This window comes from Muntiacus reevesi, chromosome 17 (genome assembly GCF_963930625.1).
Source record: "Muntiacus reevesi chromosome 17, mMunRee1.1, whole genome shotgun sequence".
NCBI classification, from domain to species: Eukaryota; Metazoa; Chordata; class Mammalia; order Artiodactyla; family Cervidae; genus Muntiacus; species Muntiacus reevesi.
In genome coordinates this window covers 1,237,869-1,261,766 of record NC_089265.1, presented here as the reverse complement: position 1 = coordinate 1,261,766, position 23,898 = coordinate 1,237,869, and the positions used below count along the sequence as shown (strand labels likewise).

At 45.4% G+C, this 23,898-nt stretch overlaps 1 protein-coding gene and 1 non-coding gene across 4 annotated transcripts in view; both read left to right on the top strand.

Moving 5' to 3' along the window:
* Window positions 1-23,898, top strand: part of SH3RF1 (SH3 domain containing ring finger 1) — a 150,776-nt gene that overhangs the window by 19,745 nt on the left and 107,133 nt on the right. The gene's annotated exons all lie outside the window — the stretch shown is intronic.
* Window positions 4,579-4,650, top strand: TRNAC-GCA (transfer RNA cysteine (anticodon GCA)). The gene has a single exon. It is a non-coding gene; the product is annotated as a tRNA-Cys (tRNA).

Genomic DNA, 23,898 nt, shown 5'->3' with positions numbered 1-23,898 from the left:
AAGGAGGGAAGGACTGTCGTTGTCGTTTCATGCTTGATCTTAAGGCTGCTCAACTGAGATCTTTGCAAACAATGGTTTTCAGTTATTCAGACTGATGAAGTCCCTGAGGGATGTGCTGCTATGTCTTCTTACCTCTCGTTCCTTTAGGAAGAGGTGAATTTAAGATGTAGGTCCCCACCCCCTGCAGGTGCACGGTGAAAGCATTTAGAGTTGGGTGAAACTCTAGCTGTTGCAGTCGTCTCCTGACTCGTCCCCTGACCCATCTTCTGACTCGTCCCCTGACCCATCCCCTGACCCGTCCCCTGACCCGTCCCCTGACTTGTCCCCTTGCCCCTGCTGTGTCTCTCGGGGTCCCTGGAGTTCCCATCAGTGTGACGTGATGCCTCTTGTCCAAAGGTGCACAGGCAGAGTGCCTGAGCCCCGCCCTTTCCTCCACCTTATCTTTGACGCCTGCGTTGTTGACTCCTGTCACACAGATCTTGTCGTTTATTAAATCACCAAGGCCTGGGGCCTTGGCACCTGCTCTTTGCCCTGCCTGGCGGGAAGGGCTGCCCTTACACACACCTCAACATGGCTCATTCCCCTGCTCCAACTTGCTCTCTTCCTCGGAAGGTCCTCTCTGACCACCGTATCCGAAAAAGCACCTTGTCTCCCGCTGTCCCCGCCCTGGCCTTGTCCTGCTCCTTCTTCTTCGTGGCGCTTTGTTCCTGGAGTTAAGTCGCCCAGTCATGTCCGACTCTGCGAACCCATGGACTACAGCACCCCAGGCCTCCCTGTCCATCACCAACTCTCGGAGCTTACTCAGACTCATGTCCATCAAGTCGGTGATGCCATCCAAGCATCTCATCCTCTGTCGTCCCCTTCTCCTCCTGCCTTCAATCTTTCCCAGCATCAGGGTCTTTTCCAGTGAGTTAGTTCTTCGCATCAGGTGGCCAAAGTATTGGAGTTTCAGCTTCAGCATCAGTCCTTCCATTGAATATTCAGGGTTGGTTTCCTTTAGGATTAACTTGTTTGACCTCCCAAGAGTCTTCTTCAACACCACAGTTTAAAAGCATTAGTTTTTCAGCTTTAAGGCTTCTTTAAGGTTCAACTCTCATATCTGTACATGATTGCTGAAAAAACCATAGCTTTGACTATCCGGACCTTTGTTGGCAAGATGATGCTTTTTAATCTGCTATCTAGGTCTGTCGTAGCTTTTCTTCCAAGGAGAAGAAAAACTTGAAGTGTCTTTTAATTTCTTGGTTGCAGTCAATGTCCTCAGTGATTTTGGAGCCCAAGAAAATAAAGTCTGTCACTGTTTCCATTGTTTCCCCATCTGTTTGCCATGAAGTGATGGGACTGGATGCCATGATCTTAGTTTCTGAATGTTGAATTTTAAGCCAGCTTTTTCACTTTCCTCACTCACCTTCATCAAGAGGCTCTTTAGTTCCTGTTTGCTTTCTGCCATTAGGGTGGCGTCATCTACGAGTATTGGGGACTCCTGACTTGTTTGTTCTTTCCTTTAAATAGATGGTCAGCTCTTTGAAGGCCAGGACTTACACTTTTTTCCTGTCTGTTATCCCAGCAGCTGGAGCAGACCCTCAGTAAAGAATTTGTTACTTGAACAAATCAATGAATGAGTTTTACTTGAGGTACGTTGGGCTCCAGGACTCTGTACACCTCATGCTGAAAAAATGTGGCAAATGGGAAAATGATCGTGAATCATTCAGATGTTTAAGTTGGAACAGAGAACTTTTGTAGTTGAGCACATCCAAGTGTCATATTTGCTTGTTTGGCCATTCATTTGGTATTATTTTGTTTTATGGGGATAAATGTAGAAAGGTTTAAAAAATTATCTTGCTGTGAGCCCTTTTGTTCAAACCAGGAGATGAGCGACGTGACTTGGGGCTGTATCGGCACCTCTGTTTTTAACTTTCGGAAATGATACACGCCCTTTATGACTGATGGAGCGCTTTGTCAGGCCTCCTTCTGTTGAGGCTACCAGGATAAAGAGACCACAGAGAGGAACGTGGTGCTTCTCATGTGTTTCTGCAGATACCGTGCTTCACGCACTGCTGGAGGAGGAGGGATGTTGTTTTGTGTGCCCACGGGTGCTGGAGGAGGGGGTGGAGATGCCATGTCATCTCTGCTGTGTCGTGACTCCTGAATATTCCTGCTGAGGTTTGTGGGGGATGCAAATCAACCCTAAGAGATCCTGTGTTTTTAGCCCAGCCGAAGGGTGGGTTGGTTCTTGTTGGTTCATGTCAGAAGCAGCTTTCCTTTTCCAAGTCTGGTTGCAACTGTGTTTGTTACACGCAGACTCACCGGAGCATCCCCTGGGGGCCCTTGTGTGTCACCAGGGACCACACCACACTGCATGTGCTTCCCCTGGGGAGTGGCCACTTGCGTGTGTCTGGCAGGGGGTCTTTGTGTTTCTCACTCCCAGAAAATTCTGTGCTTCCCTCTTACTGGCACTCGGTCCGTTTCTATGTAGATTTAGAGGCTGTCCCTTCTGCTGCTGCTGGAGAGTCACCAGAAACGGCTCTGAGTGGTTCTCTGAGGTCACTGTGAGTGTCATGCAGGTCATGCTGGAGGGACCCTCGGTCCCATCTGGGGGTGTCACAGCCCCCCCACCCCACCCCAGCCCTGCTCTGGTGACACCGCATGGCTGGCTCCCTCTCCCCTTTCTGTTCCCGTGCTCAGCTCCGGGGTTTGTGGTGCTGCAGGAGGGATGTGCCACCTCCTCAGACTCCAGTCCCCTGGTCAGCAGCCCCTCTGTAGTCTCAGAGCAGTGAGCCTATTCTCTGTGTCCCTGTTTGTTGTGGGGCCTCTCCACCCCTGTGGGTCGCAGCTGTCCTCAGGAGCTTGGACCCCAGCACAGATCAGGGAAGCTGGGTCCACCTTCCAGCTTCAGGCCTGCCCTGTGAGACTGGTCACTGCTGGTCGCTGTCCCAGCTGGGCTCACGTCCGGCACTGCTCTGGACACTGCCCACCATCCATTCGCTCCTTCCATAGACAGTGATTCAGGAGGAAATCCGCAAGCTGGTCCCACCACCTCTCCTGTCCACCTCCCAGCTGCAGACCATCAAGCTTGCCTTTCTTTTTCCACCATCTCACTTCTTGTTTCCTCTTTCTGCCCCTCCTGGCCTGTGTCCGATTCCAGTATCTGACCTTTGTCCTCAGACATCACCTTTTCCCATTTTCCCCAATCAACCCATTGCGCCTTACTCTGTTAAATAGCTGTTAATGTCCTTTTTTCTTTTAAAATTTAAAAAGAAAAAATTATGCAGTTTTTTAAAAGTTGCTTTCGATTTGTATAATCAGAGTATTGACTAAATTCCCCCTGTAGCACAATACATCCTTGAACGTGTCTTACACCCAGTACTTCTCCCCATCTCCATAGCCCTTCCCCATCCTCACTGGTGGGCTTTCCAGGTGGCTAAGTGATCAAGAGGCTGCCTGCCAATGCAGGAGACACAGGGTTGATCCCGGAGTCAGGAAGATCCCCTGGAGGAGGAAATGGCAACCCACTCCGGTATTCTTGCCTGGGAAATCCCATGGACGGAGGAGCCTGGAGGGCTACAGTCCATGAGATAACGAAAGAGTCAGACACAATTGAGTGACTAAAACGATGACAGCATCCTCACTGGTAACCACGAGTTTGTTCTCTAAATCTGTCAGCCTTCTGCTTTTCCGTTATAGTCACTACTTTGTTCTGTTTTCCTCAGTGTCTTTTTTAACGTTAACCATGTTTGATTTGGGATCAAAACCAGTGGAGCATAGAGCATGTGATAAGAGATGGCATGCTCAATACTTTCTCTAATTTTTCTGCGAAATGGAACATTGTCTTCTCCCACCTTCCTTTCTGGATGGAGAGCCATCAGATTTTTCACATTTTTCACCAGCAGTCTTGCAAGATGGGAATTATTATTCCCAGGGAATTATTTTATAGATGAAAACACTTCAGTTGGCCTGTAGTTTCGAAGTTAAGTGATTGCTGGGTAAGTGACTTGCATTAGTGGATCAGGCCCAGTTAATGCACATGTGTGCCTCTCTGAAATGAAAGTTGAAAAATTGAATTTGTTCCCTGGTAATTTGATTTGTAGGAAGTGGGGAACAAAGGATTCCAAACAGGGCTTTTAAAATCAGTTCTAATTAATTGTGTGTGCAGAGGCATCTGTGGAGATGGGGAGGCAATTAGTCTAATTATGTTTAAAATACAGTTGCATGCCTCAACAGACCCTCACCCCCGTGGGCCTATCTTTCTCTGATTTCTCTTTTAGGCAATCAGTGGACTTTTTGGCCATTAAGCATGACCTGGTCAGACTCTGTGGAGCAGAAAAGTGACAGGCTGCAGAGGAGAAGGGCTCGTTCCCTCCTGCTCTGTGATCACAAGTGCCAGCACACCCAGGTAGGATGATTGAGGTGTGCTGGGGACCATTTTTGTTTTCTAACTACTTACCTCCCTCCCGTATCCCCCAACCCACACACCCCTCCCCCTGCTGCCCCACCCAAATCTTATTTTTGAAAAGCTAAGCTCTCTCTGAAATATTTTTCTCATGCTCCAGTTTGGAGTAATCTAGAAGTGAGTCCAGATCGTCCCTGGTAGCTCAATCGGTAGAGAATCTGCCTGCAGTGCAGAAGACCCAGGTTTGATCCCTGGTTTGGGAAAGTCCGCTGAAGATGGAAGTGGCAACCCACTCCAGTATTCTTGCTGGACAATCCCATGGACAGAGGAGCCTGGCGGGCTACAGTCCATGGGGTCACAAAGAGTCAGACATGACTGAGTGACTAAACCACCCAGAAGTGAGTCCTGTTCTGCACATTGTGAACTGATTTGAGTTTCAGAGCAGAACTTGAGGGAGTAGATCTTTGTCTGACAACTTACTCTTAGCATGTAAGACTCAGCTGCTGGCCAGGGGGAGCGGCTGGGCCGCCTGGACCTCTGAAGGCCTTTTATACCCACCACGTCTTCAACTGCTGCAGTTGCAGTGGCTCTGACACCCCTGACAAAACTGTGCTTTTCTTTCTTTTCGATGTAAGCACTTGGTGTTTGCACAGGAGAAGGAACCAAAGACATTTTCTGCCTTTTCATTAAAAACTAACAGTCCGCTTTTCTCTTCCATACATTGGATTTTATGGGAAGAACTGTGCTAGGTGGTCTTCTGCAAATACTCCCCTACTGCCCTCCCTTTGGTTTCTGGTGGCATTAAAAGTGATTTATGAATTACATTTTTGTTTTATAGGATATCCTGCCATTACAAAATGGCAGTCTTTATTACTGACCTACCCCAGCGATTTTGCTTTTTATTTCAGCCGCATTTGCTGTGTTTCTGGCCACATTATTTGTAGCAGAAGCTGAGGTTGACTACCATTGCCATATTGATAGCTGGACCGTGTGGTTTGCTCCTTGCAGGCTTTCTCCCAAAGAGTGGCATGTTGAGGGTAGATGACTGGTGGCGTTAGGCCGGTTGGACCTTTGTTTTCTAACTGCTTTGCTCTTCCTGCTGTTAAGAACACAAGCTTATTGTATTGTTGTCAGTACGGTAGATGTAGGTGTTTGTTCAGTTGCTCAGTCATGTCCAACCGTTCTTTGCAGCCCCATGGACTGCAACACGCCAGGCTTCCCTGTCCTTCACTGTCTGCCGGAACTTGCTCAAACCCATGTCCACTGAGTCAGTGATGCCGTCCAACCATCTCATCCTCTGTCACCCCCTTCTCCTCCTGCCCTTCAATCTTTCCTTCATCAGGGTCTTTTCCAATGAGTTGGCTCTTTGCATCAGGTGGCCAAAGTATTGGCGCTGCAGCTTCAGCATCAGTCCTTCCAATGAATATTCAGGAATGATTTCCTTCAGGATGGACTGAGCAGTACACACATTTTGACAGAGACAGTTAACACGGACATTTGAACACGTCACTTCCTGAGCAGTGAGCCTGTGCACCAGCACTGGGGCCTCTGTTCATGCCTCATCCACAGACACAGGCTTAACAGAGCGGGTCTGTTCAGAGGTGACAGTTTTGGCTTCCTCCCTTCTCGGAGGTTACTCTGCTGAACAATTGGAGTTTGAGAAGTTTATTCTTTAATCTTGGAAACAAAACTACTCTTCTTGTTATGGTAAACATAAGGAATTCCTTTAGCATCTAGTGCAGTCTAGGAATTTGGTTTGTAATAAAGCAGAAGGTTAATGTATTCTTTTAAATAGATGTTTGTGTTTATAGTATTGTGTTCATCTCGTGTGTGTTGATCATCTTTTCATATGTGGAACCTGCGTTTTGCATTACCTTTACTAAAAACCAGGAAACACACATTTTTGCTTTGCTATAATTTCAGTACCATTTTCACACAGAGCCTTATTTACTGTCCTTTTTGTTTCTTATTAATAGACTGTTCAATAATAGTACTATTTATTTTAAAAATTTTTTTCATTTATTTTTATTAGTTGGAGGCTAATTGCTTTACAATATTGTAGTGTTTTTGCCATACATTGACATGAATTGGCCATGGATTTACATGTGTTCCCCATCCCGATTAATAGTACTATTTAAAGACATTAAAGAAATTAACAGGTTATGGCCAACAAAGGTCCGTCTAGTCGAGGCTATGGTTTTTCCAGTGGTCATGTATGGATGTGAGAGTTGGACTATAAAGAAAGCTGAGCGCCAAAGAATTGATGCTTTTGAACTGTGTAGTTGGAGAAGACTCTTGAGAGTCCCTTGGACTGCAAGGAGATCAAACCAGTCCATCCTAAAGGAAATCAGTCCTGGGTGTTCATTGGAAGGACTGATATTGAAGCTGAAACTACAATACTTTGGCCACCTCATGTGAAGAGCTGACTCATTGGAAAATACCCTGATGCTGGGAAAGATTGAAGACAGGAGGGGAAGGGGACGACAGAGGATGAGATGGTTGGATGGCATCACTGACAAAATGGACATGGGTTTGGGGATACTCCAGGAGTTGGTGATGGACAGGGAGGCCTGGTGTGCTGCAGTCCATGTGGTCGCAAAGTCAGACATGACTGAGCGACTGAACTGAACTGAACAGCAGAACTGAAAACCAATGATTAATTTTAGAAAAGTTTAGCACTGGGGTGGCCATTATGTCTTGGTCAAGTATGTGGAACATAAAAAAAACAAAATCATCATTTTGTCCTGCGTCTTATTTTATTAGACAGCCTTCCCATATTCTGTCTTAAGTATTGTCTTAAATATTCCCATTTGCTTTTTAGTTTAGTTAGGGCACGAGGTGTTGTCTTTCGCCTTCAAGTAATTCTGCTTATTGTTAGATGAATTTAAATTATTAACTTGTGGTGGGGAGAATTTAGATTGATTGACATCCTGCCATTGGGACTATAGTGAATTCTTGAGTCTACAGGCAAAAAAAAAAAAAAAAAACCACAATGTATTGTGAAACTCCAGAATTGGGTAGAAAGAGATTGCCTGTATAGCGGCTTTAAAAAAACAAAACAAAACTGGGAAGAGCTTTTACAAAAGCAGCAGGAAGTTCTTACTGAATCAGCACTAGGCCATTGTGTGGAGGGTTTGCAGATTTCTAATTAAGCCACTGGGTACTTACAGTCCTCAGTTCACATGGAAAAATTTGAAAGTGGCAGTGAGGCTACTGTCCAGTGTGTGTGTGTGTGTGTGTGTGTGTGTGTGTACACGCAGGGCTCTGCATGTAATAACTCAATAGCGAACATTAGACAAAAAAAAGTGTCATGCGTGAAAGCAGCAAGAAGAATCCAAATAGACTGGCCTGAAAAAATAATAGGACAACCACTGAAACGTCATTCCATGTAATTTCGAGATGAGACATAGCGCTGGGCCCAGCATAAGGTGAGCCTGTGGAAGCCTGTTACTAAATCAGAAGTGGGCGGGAATGCAGCTCAGAACCTCACTTATTGCTCTTTAGTTGGTTACCCTAGAGACAGACTTTGCATACTGACCCTGGCATCACCAGGGTAGCTCAGTGATTTGAGTGAAAACCTGAATGTATGATCTGAAAATGAGGGTTGACCATAGTCCGTACAGTGCATTACATTTGTGGTTGGGTGGGAACTTCTAGACTTTTGCAGTCATCTTTTGGAAAACAGTGACATAAAGGATCAAAAATAAATTCTGATTATAAAAAGTTCAAACAGGAAAAGCTCAGGACATGACAGCAAGCTTTCTGAAACCCCTGGGGCTGGGCTGTCAGGGCTGATTTGAATGTCAGGCATCCTCGCAGTCTGCAGCTGAACGAGGTAACTGGAGAATGTAGATAACAAGATCAATAGCCAAGGGAGTGCTGGAGATACTGCTTAGAGACTGAAATGAGAGAATCAGCCTAGAATGACCACAGTCCCATGCAGCTCTAGCTTGAAATGATTGCTGAGAACACGTGAGCTTTCGCCCTTTCGCTTGCTCCGTCTGCTGCGTTTTGCCTTCTGGTGTTTGTTCTGAAGTTGCATTGAAAGTGACATCTCAGAGATTCTCCTTGAAAAACACTGATTCAACTAGGGATTGTTCAAAAAGTATCAAATAACGAGTGGAGTTGAAGCCTGGACAGACAGCTCTGATGGAAATGAATACTCTTCCCTGTGGTGTTGTTTTTCTAGACCACCTGGATCAGAAATGCCAGGGTACTTATTAAAAATGCACGTTTCTACTCCCTTCCTCCCCACCCCCCCACCCCCCCACCCCCAGACCCACTGGTTTTGGTTTCCTGGGGCTGGCACTCCGAAATCTATATTTTGAACATCAAGTTCTTAGGCTAGTGTGTAAGGAAAAACACTTCCTAAATATAAATGCAGATCTTTGCTCATAAGACACAGTGATTGAAGGTTTCAAATCTGTCTTAACTTTGGAAACAAGGAAAATTTTGGAAGTGGTATTTCACCCCAAAATTACTGCTTGATAGAAATGATTATGCAGATACTACAACTTGGGCCACTGCACAAGCGAGGTGTCTGTGTGAGGAGAAAAGTTATCATAGAAAGCGTTTGCATGTTTGTGATCAGATTATCCCTCAGTTTAATGATCAAAATGGCTTTAGGCAGAGTATTTCCCTTTTGGAGAGAGTAACAGAGAGTCACTTACCATAATTTTTACTCCTTTGTTAGAAAAAGTTTTCTAATTCAACTAGAAAAACATTTGATCCCATTCCTCCTTTGCCACCAAAGGGAACTGTATTTATAATATTTGGAGCCTGTAAATATTATTATCAGGCTTCCCTGGTGGCTCAGTGGTAAAGAATCCACCTGCCAATGCAAGATACTCGGGTTCGATCCCCTTGATGAGGGCATGGGAACCCACTCTAGTATTCTTGTCTGGAGAATCCCATGGACAGAAGAGCCTGGCGGGCTATAGTCCATGGGGTCACAAAGAGTTGGACAAGACTTAGCGACTAAACAACAACAATAATTACTATTGTTTATATGTGAAATCTTTAGGTTTTATTGGAAATGTGATTGAACTGAAGCTTCATCTCTTATTTTGCAAAAGCAACTTTTGATGTTACACTTCCTGCTGTTTTAACTACCTGGTTGCAAATTTAGGGACTGGCCTTAAGGGCAAAGAACAGGTTGGCTTCGACGGCACGGAGAGCTGTGGAGCGAGCTGGCCTCCCCGCCCCAGCCCAGGTAGTTGAATGACTTTGTCGTGGGCTCTCGGCCCCAGCTTTTGAGTTTTCCTCTTAGAAAGAAGCCAAGTTCTCCTTTCAGTTTGGGTGTGTTTCTGCAACCGCTGACCTGGGCCCAGCCCGGCGTATCCAGCCTGCTCCGTGTTGTGCGTGGAGTTCAGGGGCCCGTGCTAGCAGAGGCCTGTGCTCAGGTTCTTCCCGCCCTCCTGCGCCTCCTTTAGCACGGCGATGGTGACTTACAGCACAGACAGCACCCCACAAGATGAGTCCAGACAGTCCTAGCTAGAAGTGGGGCTAAAGTTCACAGCCTGTGCTCAGTAGTGTGTTTGTTGAATAAAATCTATGTAAGCTCCTCCTACGTGTTATCCAGCCTGCATTTCCTGTATTAATATGAAGGTTTAAACCTGGGTCCATTTCACATAGACTTGAACTGTTGGCATAGCTTTAAATTTGTTGTTGCTGTTTAGTCACTCAGTCATGTCCAACTCTTTGTGACCTCATGGACTGCAGCACGCCAGGCCTCCCTATCCATCACCAACTCCCAGAGCTTGCTCAAACCCATGTCCATTGAGGCAGTGATGCCATCCAACCATCTCATCCTCTGTCACCCCCTTCTCCTCCTGCCCTCAATCTTTCCCAGCATCAGGATCTTTTCCAGTGAGTCAGCTCTTTGCATCAGGTGGCCAAAGTATTGGAGTTTCAGCTTCAGCATCAGTCCTTCCAATGAATATTCAGGGCTAATCTCCTTTAGGATTGTCTGGTTTGATCTCCTTGCTGTCCAAGTCTTTCAAGAGTCTTCTCCAACACCACAGTTCAAAAGCATCAATTCTTTGGTGCTCAGCCTTCTTTATGGTCTAACTCTCACATTTGTACGTTACTATTGGAAAAACCATAGCTTTGAGTAGATGGATTTTTTTAGCACCCAGTAAAATTTTCTACCTCTAAGGAAATGTTTACGAAGAAGGCCCCACTCCCTTCCGAGGCCCCTGCAGTGAGCGGGATGCTGTCTCAGCGAGGCCTCAGCTGGTCACCTAGCTAGAGCTGAGCACCAGCTGTGTAGGCGGGAGAGCAATCTTGCAAGCTGGTGGCCCAAGTTGCAGTTTCTCAAACCACTTCCTTAAATAATCAAGTGAAACTCAGTTCATTGTAAAACTCATGAGAGGTTTTAATTGACCTTCAGAAAGTTGACCATCCTACGATTCCAGGAGTAATTGTCTGTGCTCTGTGAGCCTTACTTGTTGGAGTTCATTATATATTTTTAAAGAGAAGATTTTCATTGATGGATCTTGTGTTGTAATGTGCAGTTAATTATTTGCAGTTCCCTGAGGGTATTTAAAAGACTGTACTCATTTCATTGAGATAGAAATGTTTGATAATGGAAGTAGACATTGCTAAAATGGTTGGAAGCTTTAAACCTTAGATGACGCCTTTTGATTTCTTTGGAAAAGTCTGTGAAGGGCTATTTAGTGAAAAAGCATGTTTGCCTGTTGACTGGCTCCAGGGTTCTCCTGGCAGCTGTCTGTTTTGCATTCGGAGCAGCCCTTGTGACTCTGAGCTCACCCGTCAGCCACTCTCCGGCCCCTGCGCCTGGCCTCACGGGCATCAGCTTCTTTCTGCGAGTGGCTTGCACACCTGGGTGCAGGATGTCCCTCATGGTTTGCCAGAGATGTGTGACATCGTAGAAACAGCCCTTTGTACAAAGCGGGTTGTTTGGTAACCTTCCTTATTGGTGTAATCATGGCCAAAGCAGTAACCCAGGTATGGTTTGTAAAGGCAAAAATCCCACTGAAAGATGGAAGTGAATAGGAAAAAGATCATTGAAGTGTTCCTGAGATGAGCCAGGTATATCTAGTGTGATCTAGCGTTTAAGAACTGGCTCAGGTCAGGTTTGGTCTGTAGATGTTTGTGATCAGGACAGACTTTTTGTTTTAATGGGCTAGTCACCAAAATTAAATGTTTCCAACAGTAATAATAATAAAGACCTGACCAAGCACAGCAGTGGGTACAGCCCTCAGCTTCGAAGGTGCTTGAAAGACTGTGGTATTTCACAGCTGCGAGGGGATCATCACGGTAGAGAAAAAGAGAGTCAGTTCGGGGATTCTTTACTTGTCCATCTTTATTCCTGAAATGGTTAAATAGCCTGAAAATCACATAGGAAGCGAGAGGCTAGGGAGGCTCTGATGGGGCAAAAGTGAGATGGAGGGAAGCATGGTCAGGACCAGGGTTCTCTGGCTGAGTATTCACACAGCCAAGGTGGTTCCGCGTGGACCTGAGGGTCCCTGCAGTGGGAGGTTTTGATTTAGTCCTGAGATCCAGGACCGTAACCCGGGCAGCCGAGGCGGCGAGTGGTGCCTCTTGAAGGGAGTCCAGGGCTGATCCCTGGCCTCGCTGCTGTCATATCTGACCTGAGAAAGTCCTTTTGCCCAGATGGGCAATGGCCCAGGGGTCCAGCCTCTTCCGCAGCTTGGATGCCCTCTCCCCAGAGAGGAGGGAGCACAGGGAACTCTACTCAATACTCTAATGGCCTATGTGGGAAAAGTCTAAAAATGAGAGGATGTACGTATACGTGTAGCTGATTTGCTTTGCTGCACACCTGAAACTAATAGCACTGCTAATCAGTTACACTCCAGTAAAATTGTTTCTTAAATGTAAAGCTCCATATACACATTTTATCACACCAGCCCCTGACTAGGTTAATTTTCAGTAGTGTAAGATATTTTTTAGTATACATACTAAAAACGTGGTTCTTCTCTCTTCCTTTAAAAAAGTCTCCCAGTGTTTTCTTTAGCAAAATTGTGTCTCATAAGCATTTCAGAACTTTGTGTTTGTGGCAGGCTGGTTGTTGATGTGGGTACTCTCCTATGAGCGTGGCAGCCTTTTTCACTCTGGAAATAGGTTCTCCTTTTCTTCTAAATAAATAAGAATCTCCTTTGGACGATGATGCTCTGTGAAAAGTTCCGTGCTTGTAAGTGCGACCCTCTTGTTGCCCCGCCACGTGTCCTGTGTGTCCAGGGGGAGCCTCTTCCAGGCTGGGTTCCCGTCTCAGCGTTCCTCCTCCGTCTGCCGATGCTATCCCCGCTTCTAGCCATCAGGAGACGTTAATCACTGTGCGCTGCACACAGCCAGTTGGCACCACACATTTGGCTCCTTCTGTTGACTCTCTAGTTGGCTGGCAGATTGTGTGCTCATTGAGAAGGGGATGTGTGTGTATTTGTGTTTGTTTATATGCGTGTTACTGGCAGAGGATAAGGCAGGAGCAGAGTTGGACTGGTTAAATACAACCATCTCTCTTCCATTTTCTTTTTTTTCCACCTCACTATATACCAGAGGAAATCACGGGTGTTTACTCAGTTTTCTTTTCTTTTTTATGTATTCTATTTATTTTCTTTTAAAAAAGTTAAAGTATAGTTAATGTACAATATTATACATTACAGGGCTTCCCTGGTGGCTCAGTGGTAAAGAATCTGTCTGCCAATGCAAGAGACGCAGGTCTGATCCCTGAGTTGGGAAGATCCCCTGGAGGAGGAAATGGCAACCTACTCCAGTATTCTTGCCTGGAGAATCCCATGGACAGAGGGGCCTGGTGGGCTACAGCCCATGGGGTTGCCACAATCGGACATGACTTAGCTACTAAATAACAGCAACATTATATGTTACGGGTGTACAACCTGCAAGTGAAAGTCACTCAGTCGTGCCTGACTGTTCGTGACCCCATGGACTATACAGTCCATGGAATTCTCCAGGCCAGAATACTGGAGTGGGTAGCCTTTCCATTCTCCAGGGGATCTTCCCAACCCACGGATCAAACCCAGGTCTCCCGCATTGCAGGTGGATTCTTTACCAGCTGAGTCACAAGGGAAGCCTGTGTACAATACAGTCATTCACATTTTTAAAAGGTTATAATCCATTTATAGTTATTATTAAATATTGACTGTGTTTCCACGTTGTACAGTGTAGCCTTGCAAATTATTTTATTTTTATTTTTATTTTTTCCAGTCAGTGTAGATGCAAATTATTTTATAACTAAATTTGTGCTTCTTAATTCCCCAACCCAAATCGCTCCTCCTTCCTTCCCTTTCCCTAGTGGTAACCATTAGTTTCTTCTCTGTGAAGAAAAGAACAGCGAGTCTGGTTCTTTTTTTGTTTTATTCATTGATTTGTTGTATTTTCTTGATTCCATATGTAAGTGATACCATACAGTATGTGTCTTTCTCTGATTTACTTCCCTTAGTAGTGACACTCTTTAGGTCCCTCCACGTTGCTGTAAGTGGCGTTGCTTCACTTATTTATGGCTGAGTAATACTCCATTGTATGCATGTACCACAGCTGCTTTATCTGTTCGTCTGCTGATGGGCACCAAGGTTGCTGCCGTGTTTTGACTACTGTAAACAGCGCTGCTGTGAACACTGGGGCACGTGTGTGTTTTGAATTAGCGTTTTTGTCTTCTTTGGACACATACCCAGGAGTGGAATTGCAGGATCATATCGCACCTTTATGTTTAGTTTGCTGAGAAACCTCCATGTGGTCAGTCAGCGCGTGTGTTACCTTTTGAGTCTGTGTATTTAACACTTTATTTCCAGAGTGGCAAGGCATGGGGTGCACGTTTGCACATCTCTTCCCCGTGTTGTGAACCCCTCGGCCCTGGTGGCAGGGTGGCCGGCGTTGGGAGCAAATAGAGGGTGAGTCACCAGGGGTGTGCAGGCTGAATCTAATCCCATGAGCAGAGTGATCAGGTGAGGGCCCCTTAGCTGGTGAGCGAGGGTGTCACTGAGGGCAGGCTCAGCCATGACTGGTCACAGACGACTCAGCTGTCTGAGGGCGCCTCATGACCACACTCTCTGCTCACTCGTGCCGTGGGCCCAGTGGGGGGCTGGGGGCGGGGCCTGTGCCTGGGGTCCCCCAGAGCCCCAGGACCACAGAGGCTCCGTCTGAGCTCCTGCTGCTAGGCGGGGACGCCAGCCAGGCTCTGCCTTGCCGAATCCCCCCTCACCCCACCTCCCCCTGAGAGTGACACATTTCACTCGTGCTCACAGTCTGTGGTCCGAACCTCTGCTGGGCCCTGCCCTGCTTGAAGGCGTGGGGGGCACAGCCCCAGAGGGCGGGGCAGAGGAGTCTGTGAGGAGCCTGGCAACTAGCAGGCGGGGACCCAGCCTCTGCCCCAGCACAGTGACCACACAGTGCCCACAGCCGTGCGGAGGGTACGGCGGGTGGCCTGACGGTGTCCATGACGGTTTTGTCACTTAAGACACAGAGGACGTGTCCTTGGAAGAAATTAAGTAAACTCCCCCTACCATGTGCTCATTATTATGTGAGTTGTAATTATTAATATGATGTGCTTCTATACAAGAGGCGGAGAAGCAGGGATGTTAGGAACATGGACTCTGGAGTTAGGCTGCTTGGATTGCTGCAGGTTTCCTGTGTGATCTTGGGTAAGTTACTTAAGCACTCTGTGCTTTAATCGCCTCCTATTTCAATGGGATTAGCAGTAGCACCTATCGTACAGAGTCACTGTATCATTTAACGCTGTGTGTCTGTACTGCTGTTAGCATAGCCAGTGTGGAACTCAGAGTGCATGTTGAGTAACTCTTAGCTGCTATTTTTTATTATGAACTTTGTTGTGCCGCAGAGTAAATGACATCTCTAAAACTGTAAGGAGAAGTCTGACGGCCAGGTTGGCCTGTGAGGGCATCAGTGTGCCGTTGAAGCCAGGTTATACTGATGCATGGATGCTTGTCAGTGTTAATAATTTTGTGCTCATAAGTTTCCTTTGTGTTCATCAAGAGTTAGGGAAGTGTTGCTCTGAGTCCTGTTTCCCATGGTAGGGTTAGAGGTGGAGTCCTATCTTAACACCTTATTGACCAGAAACGTATTAATTAATACCTCAGCCCAAAGGTTATTGACCAGAGAAGTTTCAATATTCACTTACATGACCAAGTCTCTGGCCACAGGCATTAATTTCTGCAAAAGTCTCTAGGACAATAATGTGTTAAGAATAGAACACATTAAGTGTTGTTGACACAATAATGTGTTAAGAATAGAATCAAGTGAAAGAACTTGATTTAATTATCAGATATGCAACCAGGAAATCAGTGAGTGAGAATATAAGTGTGGGAACCCGAGTGAGCAGTCTGGTGTGTAAGCTCTGGAGCAGCGGTGGTCCGGGGAGCAGTCTTGTCCCCAGGGACAGACGTCCAGCAGCGTGTGGACCTTTACATCCTTGACAGAGGAACATGGTACTGCTGGCGTCTCTTGAGTAGAGGAGGGACAGTAAAACCTTCGGCCTTGCGAGTTTTACTCTGGAATGGTTTGGGTGAGGACTGCGTTTCCAGGGCCTTTAGGTGGACTGACTGGCAGAGTGAGGTAAGCATGGGAAAACAGCAGCAGCAACAAACAGGCTTACTCCCCAGTGTTAGGGTGACTTAGGATCAGGGTGGCGGAGGGGGTCTCAGAGCAGAGCAAGCAGGCTTACTCCCCAGTGTTAGGGTGACTTAGGATCAGGGTGGCGGAGGGGGTCTCAGAGCACAGGATGGGCGATCTGATGGGTTACTCAACAGGGACTGGAGACGTTTTAGAGTGGTTCTGGGCAAGGGTGAAGATAGAGAGATGGAGGAGACTGAAGAACCTTGGGCTTACCTGAAAGCTAGATTTATAATTATGTTCCTTAATGAAATGTCAACTTGGAAGGGCAGAGCTGACAAGTATGAAAGAGGAGTGGTCCTGTGAGATAGTGGGGCAGACGGAGGTGGATTGCTGATTAAGCTGCTGATTATCTGGAGGCTATGAAGAAAATCAGACCATGAATTATTGTGGTGAAATACAGAACTTTCATTTTTCCAGAAGCCAAATCACACACACACACACATACAAAAACCAAAAACTAAAGTAACCATATATGTTTTTCATGATTTAAAATGACATTTCTTGTTTATCAGCAAGTGAAAGAGGTGAAGAGTGTAGCAGATCAACACTTATAAGAGCACCTGCCCTGTGGTTAGCTTTCACTAAGTTCCAGTTACCATTAGCGTTGAAGAATGAAGACCATGAATAATCATATTGAGTATGGTTTAAAATTTAAGTTATTTTATTCTGATTCTTTAGAAATGGTGTAATGCACAGACTTAATTACCTTCCAGATGACCAGAATATTAAATTAAGCAGATCAGCTCCTTTACTCAGAGCATCAAGTGTTGCTGTAATCTACTCTGTATTGGTGGCTCAGTGGTGAAGAATCTGCCTGCAATGCCCAAGCCTCAGGAGACTTGGGTTCGATCTCTAAGTTAGGAAGATGGCCTGAGGGAGGAAATGGTAACCCTCTCCAGTATTCTTGCCTGGGAAATCCCATGGACAGAGGATCCTGGTGGGCTGCAGTTCATGGGATAACAGAGAGTCAGACACGACTGAAGAGATATAGCATGCATGCACGCTCTGTATTGGGGCTTAATATTTACATGCAGACAGTCTCCACCATTGATCAGCAGACTCTTAGGTTCTGTCATACTCAGAGTTGCAGTGCTGTGTGATTATTTGATGGGCATGAATCTTACTGGGGGTCTGAGCGGATCAGCATTGAATGTGAACATGCCTTGGCGCAGCCAACTTTCAGGACTGAAGCACAGGGTTCCCACGCTCATCCAGCAGCGTCACTGGGTGTCACTGTGATGTCTTGTGGTGCTGTTTCAGCCGGAAGGTATCTGGCGCAGGTGAGTTCATATGCCCCAGCCACACCAGGGACGTGGTGTGAAGCACGTCTGCCCTTTGATCTTAACTCTGAGGACCGGAGAGGAGAGGGCGGTGGCAGGAGGACACCTGGGTCCTGGGCCGTCTCCGCTGTCGTTCCAGCTCTGTCATGCGGTCCTGTTGAGGCTCCGTGTCCACCATCGGAGGGGTGAGGGCGCCCTGTCCGCCCCCAGCTTTTGGAGGCGAGATCTAATTCTGAGGCTTGGTGGAAACGATGACATGCCATGATTTCATCTATTTTTTTTTTTTTTTTCTGGTTCTTGCTTCCTTTGTTTTATTCCTCATGTTGGACACAATGATCTTTTCCAAATGTGGGTCTGGGCACTAACACCCCTGCTTGCATCTCTCATAGCCCCCCACTGTCTGGAGCAGAGAGCCCCACGAACTGGCGCTGTCCACAGGCTGGGGGGCTGGCATCCACTTAGCCCTCCCGTCGCTGACCCCCGCCATGCCCTTCCTCCAGCTCGCACTGAGAGCAGATGGTTGAGGCATGCCTGCACCTCTGCCTTTGTTCAAGCTGCCCCCCACAGCCTCCCTTCTCCTGTCCACCTGTCTGTCTCCCTGGCCTCGTGCCCCCACCCTTCAGCAAGGAAGCCAGCCCTTTCTTTTGCCAATAATATATGTACTATGTTTTGGATATATTTCCATTCTGGAATTTTAAAAAACTGTTGAAAAACATTTTTCCCCCCACTTTTTCTCCTTCTACACTAACAGATTTTTAAAGAAAGGACCTGATGCTTATATATCATTATATTTCTGAAGTCAAACGGTGCCTGAGAGGTAGTCAGTAATTGATGAAAGTAGTTGAAGAAAGCATTAATTGAAGAGAGATGGTCCAGGCAGAAGTAGAAAAAGATGTCAGTTGTTCAGGACTCTGATGGGAACAGAAGTGGTAGTTGGCGCTTACAGGTCGCTGGAGGAGGAGTGAGTATCCTGTCATAGCTTTGGGGAAAAGCTCACCTGGGCAGGTAAGAATCTTGAGTGGATTAGGGGTTTATTTTCTCAAATTTGGTGCAGCAAGCATGACTGCGGTGTCATGAGGACAGCAGGAATGTAGAGACAGGACACATTCGCTGCAAGCCCTGTGTGGGGCTGTTCTCAGTGCGTCCATGTTATCCCTGTATCCTTGCCTCTCCCGTTTGTTAATGAAGAGATGTGGGTGCTGGGAAGATGAGCAAGCCCAGGGCAAGCGGCTCGTCCACCCAGGCTCCAAGCTTGTGGTCTTCACACTCTGTCTCAGCATCTCTTGTAGCAGGTGGCTCATTGACCAAAGACTGTGTTTTTAACCTGTTGAGCCTAGTATATTGTTTCTACTTAATGACTGTAAACTTCAAGAAGTAGATCTCATGTATAGAATTTTTTTTAATGAGAGTCACTGATATTTGAACAGTTACTATCTTAAGATTGAAAGTGAAAGTGTTAGTCACTCAGTTGTGTCTTTGTGATCCCATGGACTGTAGCTCGACAGGCTCCTCTGTCCATGGGATTCTCCAGGCAAGAATACTGGAGTGGGTAACCATTTCCTTCTCCAGGGGATCTTTCCTACCCAGGGATTGAACGTGGGTTTTCTACATTGCAGATAGGTTCTTTACCTTCTGAGCCATCAGGTGATTAAAGGTGAGACTTTTAGTTTAGATGGAAATATTTCTAGACTTTTATTGAAAAACAGGCTGAGAAACATTTAAAAGCAATTCCACATCTCTTCTAAATTAACCTCAGTTTATTTTCATTGAATATTCTTTTTAACTCAGTAGATGAAGGGAAAAAATAGCCTGTGGAATGCCTTTTATGAATCTGTTGCTTATATACAGTGGATAGAACCTCCATGGCTCTGTTTGAAGGCCAGCATTTTGAGTAAGATATATTTTGACTATTTATAAACATGGTATGGTTTGTTTAGACGTGGATCATTTAAAGCCATCTTGAGTTGAACATTGTTGATTTTAAATGACCTATCCATATAAATACAATTAGAGGCTACAGTACATTTTCATAGCTGTGTTGTTTCAAGTTAATCTTAATCCTAGCTTCAACTTGGTATTGATTATACACTTGATATTTACAAATAGATCCCATAAACTCTCATGGGATGAGCTGGGGCTGGTTTGTTTCCACGTGTGATGAGTCTGCTCTGAGCGCGTGGTGAGTGATGCCCTATGATGTTCTCATTCTCCTGTCTCGGCCCTGGTTAGTCACAAGAGTGTTAGGAAAACATTTCTGAGAGCAGTGAGGTTGAACTCTTAGAGCTGTCAGTGCTTTGGGACGTGTAAATTTTAAATGGTCGATGTGTATTGGCGACCCTCTAAAAGAGAATAATATATATATCCTTTCCCAAACATCAGTTCAGTTCAGTTGCTCAGTTGTGTCTGACTCTTTGCAACCTTATGGACTGCAGCACTCTAGGCTTCCCTGTCCTTGAGCATCTCCCAGACTTTGTTCAGACTCATGTCCATTGAGTTGATGACGCTATCCAACCATCTCATCTTCTGTCACACCCTTCTCCTGCCTTCAATCTTCCCCAGCATCAGGGTCTTTTCCAGTGAAGCAGCTCTTTGCATCAGGTGGCCCAAATATTAGAGCTTCAGCTTCAGCATCAGTCCTTCCAATGAATATTCAGGATTGATTTCCTTTAGGATTTTTTTTTTTCTGAGATATACCAGTTTTTATTTCTAAGTGTTCCAAGGAACACAGTCAATTTGGGAAACAAAAAAGTCATTATTTTAGAGTAAATTATTATTAAAATTGCTCTTTAGAAGGCTCAGAAGCTGCTCCTCTGATGCTTATTTAAAGAAAGTGACCAACAGAAGTATTAGAGAATTGAACTGAGTTTGACAAACCTATTCTTAACTCAATTCACATATTTTAATTATTCTGTGCAAGTCTATTCATTTAATAAAAGAGGGAGAATTGCAAAATATGAATCCATTTCCTTTGATTAAAAAAATAAACAAAAGAAGGTGAGTCCATTTTCCTGCAATTGAGGTTAGAATTAAATTGTGATTTATTTTTATTGGAAAGCAGTGACAGGTGAGCGAACGCTCAGACCTCTTTGGTTAACTGAAAGGAGGCCTTGAGGGTTTCTGGAGAAACTCACTCTTTTGAGGTAAAGTAAAATTAACTTAATGGAAGTGTAACCATAGGTTAACCTGCCTGTAGCAGAATAAATCCTGCTACAGAAAAAATTCTACAGGAGCCTTAGAATCTTCTGTGGAATATGCCCTGAAATGTGTGTGTAGCAGGTATCAAACACTTTGTGATGAAAGAGCTCTTTCATGGGGGCTATCATGCTTTTATTATTATTATTTTTTTAACTCAAAGTGAAGGTATCTTCTAGATTGTACACTTGGAACCATCTGAAATTTCTTTCAAGAAAAAAGATAAAATTTTAGCACTATAAAATTCTAGGAGGTATTTGTGGAATTATTCAGAGAGTTAGTCTAGAACTCATGAATTGAAGCAGGAAATCCAAAGAATTTGTTTGTGTGTGTGAGAGAGAGGAGGAGGGAGGGAGAGAGAGACTCTGCTGTATGTCTGTGTATTTATATGTAAAAATAAAATAGTATGTGTACTAAAGTGCTCAGTTGCTCAGTCATGTCCGACTCTTTGGGACCCCATGGACTGTAGTCTGCCAGGCTCCTCTGTCCATGGGATTGTCCAGGCAAGAATATTGGAGTGGGTTGCCATTTCCTCCTCCAGGGGATCTTCCTGACCCAGGGATCGAACCCGAGTGTCCTGTGTCTCTGCGTTGGCAGGTGGATGCTTTACCACCGAGCCACCTGGGAAGCCCTTATGTACTAACAGATGATTACACACTGTTGGAGGCAGAGCACTGACCCCCTCCTAATGCTGGAACTGGTGAATATGTTGTCACGTGGCAAAGAGGAATTAGGACCACGGGTGGGATTAAGCTTGCTAATCAGCTGTTCCTGAGCTGAGGACATGACCCAGGAGTGCCCAGATGGGTTCAGTGGAGCCCAGGGGCCTTTAGAACGAGGAGAGCAGCAGAGAAGGTCAGAGTGAGGCCGCATAAGAAGCAGTCCAGCCTCTTCTCCTCTGAGTTGGATGAAAGACCCATAAACCAGTGACCTCCGTATGTAAGGGGGTAAAGGTCAGAGGGTGGGTCTTACCTGGAGTCTTCAGAGAGGACTGCATTCTTGTCTACACTTGACTTAAATGAGCCCGTCGAGATCCACTTTGAACTTCTGACCTCAGAACTGTAAGATGATAAATTTCAGTTGTTCAAACGTATGAAGTTTGTTGTAATTTGATACAGCGGCCACAGCAGACTGATACACATGTCAACTGTGAGCTGTTCAGGTCAACTCCTCATGTTTGAAGATCCCCCAGTATTTTCTTGTGCAGATTTTTAGTTCTTATAGAAGATATGCATTTAGCATATGGATCCAGTGGTAATCTGCTTAATGCTCCTGGAAGCAGTTAAAAAGTGACAACAATGAAACAACTTGTTGAAGAAAAATAAGGATTGAAAATGCATTCAATTACTTTCATAGGAAATAAGACCCTTTATAAAATTCAGACCAGGCATTTGGAATTCAGTTACTTCATGACTCCAGGGTCTATGGAGTTGCCTCCATTCACTCTTGTGACATGCTTTTTTTAAAAAAATGTTTTTCTCATGAATGTCCTGAATTGAAGCATTTGCGGTATAGAAGATTCTGCTTGAGAATCCAGGATGTTATGTTTCCCTCTGGGAAATTCCACTGCAGCTGTTCATAACCACTGCTGTTTGACACTCCTGCCTCTTGACATTCCTCTGGAAGTGTCCAGGTTTATCTTGATGGCACTGCCCCACTGCCTGGGGCTGCTAGCTCTCCGCTCTCAAGGTGTGTTTCCAGCCCACTGGTGGAGGGGACTTATGATCAACACGTGATACAGTGAGATGAGTCATGCATGCTCAGGAACCCCCAGCTACCCCTGCCAACTGTTGTCACAGAAGTGAATAATGCTCATGGGCTTTTATAAAAGAAACGTCATGTTGCTGGGGGCTCCACTACAGGTTGTAAAACATAAATCCCAACTTGACACACCTGTTAAGAAAATCCCTGACTTTTGTCACCGTTGATGGTCTCCATGAATTATTTTCCTGTGTACCTATCAGTGAAAGATGGAATATTTGGTGACAGATGCAGTATATTCAAGAGGAACATTTTTAAAATATGTGAAATAGGGAGCAGTTCTTTGTTTCTCATTTGCCATCTCTAATCTATTTAGAGCTGAGTCGATCTGAATTGAGTATTCTGAAAATAGATTATGGATTGGTATTATAACCTAGTGATTTTTTAAATCTCCTACTCCTGTTTAGCATTTTGTAATTGGAGTTAATTGAACTATTTAAATTCTTTGTTGTGTGTTTTTAAAACCAGTTTGGTAATTGAGGTGTGTATAACTTATATTTAGAATTAAGGGTAACTAATTGGACTGCGAGGAGATCCAACTAGTCTATCCTAAAGGAGATCAGTCCTGGGTGTTCATTGGAAGGACTGATGCTGAAGCTGAAACTACAATACTTTGGCCACCTAATGTGAAGAGCTGACTCATTTGAAAAGACCCTGATGCTGGGAAAGATTGAAGGCAGGAGGAAAAGGGGACCGACAGAGGATGAGATGGTTGGATGGCATCACCAACTGAATGGACATGAGTTTGAGTAATCTCCGGGAGTTGGTGATGGATAGGGAGGCCTGGCATGCTGTGGTCCATGGAGTCGCAGAGTCGGACACAACTGAGCGACTGAACTGAACTGAAGGATAGCTAGTACTATTTTTACTTATTCATTCATCATCCAGTCACAGTTTTATAACGGTGACTTTTGACCTGCATGGCAGTTCCGGTGCACTGAAGAGAGCTCTAAAGACTTGCTCTCACTGTCCACAGTGATTTCCTGTGAAGTTGGTGGCTCATCACGGCCAGTTATTCAGAAAGTTTCTAACCTGAAGATATCAGCTGCTGCTTTGTGCTGTTTCTGTTCCTCCCTCTGGGAACGGAGAGTGGTTAAAGGAAGTTGGCGTGAGCTGTGATTGTGTCATTAATTACTTAATTCATCTAAGTATTCTTTTCTCTCCTGTCCCCCACTCTTTTAAATCAAACATGAAAATTTTCCTTCTGATAGCATCTTATGTATTTTGCTTTTCACTGTCATGGAATGGTGGTGTTTCGGTGACCAGGAAAAACTTGATAGAGAGACACAACAGCTGTGGTGGAAAGCAGACCCGTTTTGGTTTATGAATTCAAAGTTGAATTGTAAATGTCAGATGATTGCAAAAAACAAACCCAGTAGCAGTTGAACTTAATTTCAGAAGCAAAATACACTCTTTTATGTACAGCATGTTTTGCCTTGTTTGGAAGCTGCTTCTTCATTCACTTACCAAAGGTACTTAACCGCCCACCTCTTTCATTCACGTTAAATGCATGCAGGAGGAGCGGAGCGTGAGTCCCCGCCTGGGCTGCTCTGCGGTCAGATGGTCCTGGCAGCGGCAGTGGGTGCCGTCCCTCGCTTCGGGGATGATCAGAGCACGATGCTGGCTGGCCTGTGGCATCCTGTCCCT